This window comes from Podarcis muralis, chromosome 7 (assembly GCF_964188315.1).
Source record: "Podarcis muralis chromosome 7, rPodMur119.hap1.1, whole genome shotgun sequence".
NCBI classification, from domain to species: domain Eukaryota; kingdom Metazoa; phylum Chordata; class Lepidosauria; order Squamata; family Lacertidae; genus Podarcis; species Podarcis muralis.
Window position 1 is genome coordinate 88,578,161 of NC_135661.1, and position 6,169 is coordinate 88,584,329.

Below are 6,169 nucleotides of genomic sequence, written 5' to 3' on the forward strand. Positions count from 1 at the left end.
CCCTCTTGCTGTTCTAGCTTCCGAGATTCAGAATAATTTTTTTCTTGTTTTCCTCCTCCAAAAACTAGGTGCGTTTTGTGGTCTGGTGCGTCTTATAGAGCGAAAAATACGGGCAGATTGGTGAGACTCGCCCGTGAGACCACTTTAATCAGACATGGCCTTCCCCGAAATTACCGTATTTTTTGCTCTATAAGACTCACTTTTTCCCTCCTAAAAAGTAAGGGGAAATGTGTGTGCATCTTATGGGGCGAATGCAGGCTGCGCAGCTATCCCAGGAGCCAGAACAGCAAGAGGGATCGCTGCTTTCGCTGCGCAGCAATTCTGGCTTCTGAGATTCAGAATATTTTTTCTTCTTGTTTTCCTCCTCCAAAAACTATGTGCGTCTTATGGTCTGGTGCGTCTTATAGAGCGAAAAATACGGTATTCTGGGAAGTGTAGGGTGCTGAGAGGTGTTAGGAGACCCCATCCCATTCCCCTCACAGAACTACAGTTCACAGAATGGTTTTCAGGATCAATCCCTCTTCCCAGGGAACTCTGGGAATTGTAGCTCTGCGAGGGGAATAGGGGTCTACGGAGGGCTTTCAGCACTCTTAAACTACAGTTCCCAGAAATTTGGGGGGTGGCAAGAAGCCATGGCTGCTTAAAGTGGCATCATAGCGTGCTTTCAATATATGGTACGACCCTGACCTGAGAATGATAGGATGCCACCCTCCTTTTGGCCACATCCGTGTGGGATAAAAAAAACCTGCCACTGTGCATTAAAATGAAATAAAGGAAATCTCCCAGATGTCTGCTTAGTTGGAGGTCTTGAAAAGGGTTATCCTAGACCTAGAGCTTTACAAGCAGGGTGCAAACAGGGCCTAGCATAAGGGGTTACCACAGACCCCAAATAAATGTGTCATGCTACGAGGTCGGGGATAGAGGTTTCCTCTTGTGTGTGTGTGTGGTTTTTGATGTTGTTTAGTGGTGTCCGCCTCTTTGTGACCCCCTGGACCAGAGCACGCCAGGCACTCCTGTCTTCCACTGCCTCCCGCAGTTTGGTCAAACTCATGCTGGTGGCTTCGAGAACACTGTCCAACCATCTCGTCCTCTGTTGTCCCCTTCTCCTTGTGTCCTCCATCTTTCCCAACATCAGGGTCTTTTCCAGGGAGTCTTCTCTTCTCATGAGGTGGCCAAAGTCTTGGAGCCTCAGCTTCAGGATCTGTCCTTCCAGTGAGCACTCAGGGCTGATTTCCTTCAGAGTGGAGAGGTTTGATCTTCTTGCAGTCCATGGGACTCTCAAGAGTCTCCTCCAGCACCAGAATTCAAAAGCATCCATTCTTTGGCGATCAGCCTTCTTTATGGTCCAGCTCTCACTTCCATACATCACTACTGGGAAAACCATGGCTTGAACTATACGGACCTTTGTCGGCAAGGTGATGTCTCTGCTTTTTAAGATGCTGTCTAGGTTTGTCATTGCTTTTCTCCCAAGAAGCAGGCATCTTTTAATTCTGTGACTGCTGTCACCATCTGCAGTGACCATGGAGCCCAAGAAAGTAAAATCTCTCACTGCCTCCATTTCTTCCCCTTCTATTTGCCAGGAGGTGATGGGACCAGTGGCCATGATCTTCGCTTTTTTGATGTTGAGCTTCAGACCACATTACAACCATGCAAAAAACAAGGGGGATTATGGGATTCCAGGAAAATTCAGGCTCCAAATTTCACACACCCATAGATACAGAGTGGGGAAAGTGGTTGGTTCCGCAGCTGGCACACACAGAGGGGCAGAGCCAAGATACTTGTAGCCAATGCTCTCCAAACGCCAACTCCCTTGGCCGACAAGGTCTTCCCTCCCACAAGACAAACAGGGGAGGGAGGCTAGCCGGAGTCTGTCTGCACAGGGCTTCATCTGTGCCCTATTCAGTCATAAGGTCACAGGGGACCAGCTAGAGAGGGGGCGCCTCTGAGCATACACAGAGTAACCACAGCCAGTTCCCCACATTCCCACGAGCAGAGAGCGGATCAGAAATCTGGGGCGGTTGAAGCCTCGGGAGTTCTTTCCTTTGACAAGCTCTCTGCTTCAATGGAGCTTTTTAAGCAGAGGTCGGTTGGCCATCGGTCAGAGATTCTTTCACTGCGATTCCTGCATGACGGGGGGTTGGACTAGATGACCCCTGGGACCCATTCCAATTTGACAATTCTAGGCCTCAGTTTGCATGGGAACTAAAGGGCTATGGGAGAACTGGTTTACAGGGGGACAAGGTGGTCCCTAATGATGATGATGATGATGATGATGATGATGATGATAGTAATAAAGTTTATTTGTACCCCGCCCTCCCCGGCCAGAGCCGGGCTCAGGGCAGCTAACACCAGTAAAATTACAGTAAAAGCATAATGGGGGGGGGGCCAATTTAAAATACAGGTTAAAATGCAGTCTCATTTTAAAGTAGCCCATAGATCAAGAACATAAGGGGAGGGAAGCATAAGAGTCAGACCGAGTCCAAACCAAAGGCCGGGCGGAACAGCTCTGTCTTGCAGGCCCTGCGGAAAGATGTCAAGTCCCGCAGGGCCCTGGTCTCTTGTGACAGAGCGTTCCACCAAGTCGGGGCCAGTACTGAAAAGGCCCTGGCCCTAGTTGAGACCAATCTGACCACCTTGCAACCTGGGACCCCCAAAATGTTGTCATTTGTGGACCTTGAGGTTACCTGGTTCCTATTAAGCCCTTTAGGCTTTCATACCTCAGGATTGATACCTTGAACAAAGCTAGGAGATTTCCTGGCAGCCAGCAAGGAGCTTTCAGTAACTGCATAATGGATGCAGAGTTGTTCTGGCCAAAAGCTGTGTTGCTTCATTCTGCACAAGCTGCAGTTTCTGAACCAACTTAATTAATAATATTAACAACAGCCCATCTGGTTGGGTTTCCCCAGCCACTCTGGGCGGCTTCCGACAGGATATTTAAAATACATTAAAACATCAGTCATTAAAAAACTTCCCTAAACAGGACAGCCTTCAGATGTCTTCTAAATGTCAGGTAGTTCTTTATTTCTTTGACATCTGGTGGGAGGGCTTTCCACAGGGCGGGCACCACCACCAAGAAGGCCCTCTGCCTGGTTTCCTGTAACTTGGCTTCTCTCAGTGAGGGAACCGCCAGAAGGCCCTCGGCGCTGGACCTCAGCGTCCGGGCAGAACGATGGGGGTGGAGACGCTCCTTCAGGTATACTGGATCGAGGCCGTTTGGGGCTTTAAGGTCAGCACCAACACTTTGAATTGTGCTCGGAAACGTACTGGGGGCCAATGTAGGTCTTTGAAGACCGGTGTTATGGGGTCTCGGCAGCCACTCCCAGTCACCAGTCTAGCTGCCGCATTCTGGATTAGTTGTAGTTTCCGGGTCACCTTCAAAGGTAGCCCCACGTAGAGCGCATTGCAGTAGTCCAAGCGGGAGATAACTAGAGCATGCACCACTCTGGCGAGACAGTCTGCGGGCAGGGAGGGCCTCATCCTGCGTACAGGTGTATTATTGTTGTTGTTTAATAGATTTGTCTACTGCCTTCCATCCAAAGAACATAAGGCAGTTCACAACATGCAGATTCAGGTGCCCATGTGTGAATGTGTGTGCTGTATCAGCATTGCCCAACCTGGTGCCCCTGAGATGTTTTGGACCACAACTCCCATCAGCTTCAGCCAGCCCCAGGCAGAACTGATAAGCCAAAGGTACATTCTGAAGGGACAGAAGCCATTTTGAGGGGGACAGAGAGTGGCGGGTTGCACTCTTCTTGGCGGGTTTCTTGCCTTAGATCTGTCACCATCATCGGAGGCACAGGGGTTCTCAGTGTCTCCCAAGAGCGCTTCCTTCCACCTTTGGCTGTTCCTTGGCAGGGATGGCTTGGCCACGGTGGTGCAGGCCTTGGCAACGTCTCAGCTAGACTACTCCAATGTATTCTACGTGGGGCTACCCTTGAAGGCAGTGAAGGTCCTGTGTCAGTGCCTGGAGGCGGTTGGAGGATGGATGGTGGCTAACAGATTGAGGTTGAATCCTGACAAAACAGAAGTACTGTTTTGGGGGGACAGGGGGCGGGCAGGTCTGGAGGACTCCCTGGTCCTGAATGGGGTAACTGTGTCCCTGAATGACCAGGTGTGCAGCCTGGGAGTCATTCTGGACTCACGGCTGTCCATGGAGGCGCAGGTTCATTCTGTGTCCAGGGCAGCTGTCTACCAGCTCCATCTGGTACGCAGGATGAGACCCTCCCTGCCCGCGGACTGTCTTGCCAGAGTGGTGCATGCTCTGGTTATCTCCTGCTTGGACTACTGCAATGCGCTCTACGTGGGGCTCCCTTTGAAGGTGACCCAGAAACTGCAATTAATCCAGAATGCGGCAGCTAGACTAGTGACTGAGAGTGGCTGCCGCGACCACATAACACTGGTCTTGAAAGACCTATATTGGCTCCCAGTACGTTTCCGAGCACAATTCAAAGTGTTGGTGCTGACCTTTAAAGCCCTAAACGGCCTCAAAGGCCCAGTATACCTGAAGGAGCGTCTTCACCCCCATCGTTCTGCCCGGACACTTGAGGTCTAGCTCCAAGGGCCTTCTAGCGGGTCCTTCACTGTGAGAAGCCAAGTTACAGGGAACCAGGCAGAGGGCCTTCTCAGTGGTGGCGCCCGCCCTGTGGAACGCCCTCCCACCAGATGTCAGAGAAGAACAACTACCACACTTTTAGAAGACATCTCAAGGCAGCCCTGCTTAGGGTAGCTTTTAATGTTTGATGCATTACTGTATTTTAATATTTTGTTGGAAGCCGCCCAGAGAGGCTGGGGAAGCCCAGCCAGATGGGCGGGGTATAAATAATAAATTATTATTATTATTATTATTATTATTATTATTATTATTCCCTAGTTTAAAAGCATAACACAAAAGCTTAGTGTGTTGTCATAGCAGCTATATGTATGGGCGTAACTGACCTACCCACTTGATAATAAACCTGCCTTAAGCAAGGCTCTGTTAAATTTAATGTCTTCTCGCTGCTGGTTCTATGACTGTAATAAGCTGGTTGATTGACTGCCTTGTAATTGGTCATTATACTTTGCAAACTGGTTAGAGGTCCATTAAATTGGTATACACCTTTCTTATACACACAGACACACATCTCAGCCTCCCCTATCTTCAACAGGGGAGACAAATTATACTGTCCTACCCGACAAGGCTGTTGTATGTATTAGAACAATACAATGTGTGCGTGGGAGGTTTTTAAACCCAGGTTTGGATGGCCAAGGCTTCTCCAGCTGCGAATGCCATCGGATGGGGATTCTTTTAGCTGCGATTCCTGCATTATTGAAGGGGTTGGACTGGATGGCCTTTGGGGGACCCCTTCCAGCTGAAAGATGTTAAATTATTTTTGTATGCCACAACTGCTGCGCGTATTTTATTAGCTAAAAAGTGGAAAACCCAAGAATTACAAACGATAGAAGAATGGCAGATAAAGATGATGGATTTTTCAGAGCTAGCCGACGTAACCGGAAGAGTTTAACATCTTTCTTGGGCAATTCCAAACCTGTTATTCCAAGAAGAAAGGCCTCTGGTTTCTTTATAAATGTATATTTTAACATTTTTTTCAATTCGTTATAAATCTTTTCCCAGGAAGAGTGGATTACATCGTTAAATAAGTTAAGTTAAATTAACTGAAAACAGCTTGCAGATACTTAATTGGCTCAGGATTTTATTTATGTTAAGCGTCGAATTAACATGTTTAATTTCATCATCTGAAGATCTAAGGATGTCAATGTTTAAGTTAAATCTTATAAGAACTGTGATTTGGAAAACCGTTAAAAGGACATGCAATGAAACTCAACCAAGGGGAAGCGAGGAAGTCACTTAACAAAGATATTAAGTGTAATTTTCAATAAGGCTCTGGTTTATGTTTGTTTGTCTTATATGTTTGTTTATAATGTTGTGAAAACTAATAAAAAAAATTTGGAAAAAAATTATTATTATTATTTGTAAGTCCCCATCGGGGGCGCGCTCCCGTCTTCCCCCCGCACTCTCCCCCCCCCGCCTCCGATCGCCCTTTTAAGGCGCCCCCTCCGCCGCGCCCCTTTTAAGACGGGGCCGGAGCGGTGCATTGTGGAAACGCGGCGCGGGGGGGAGGAGGCGGAGTGGAATTTCGGAATGAAATGTAGCAAAGGGGGGGAGAAAAGT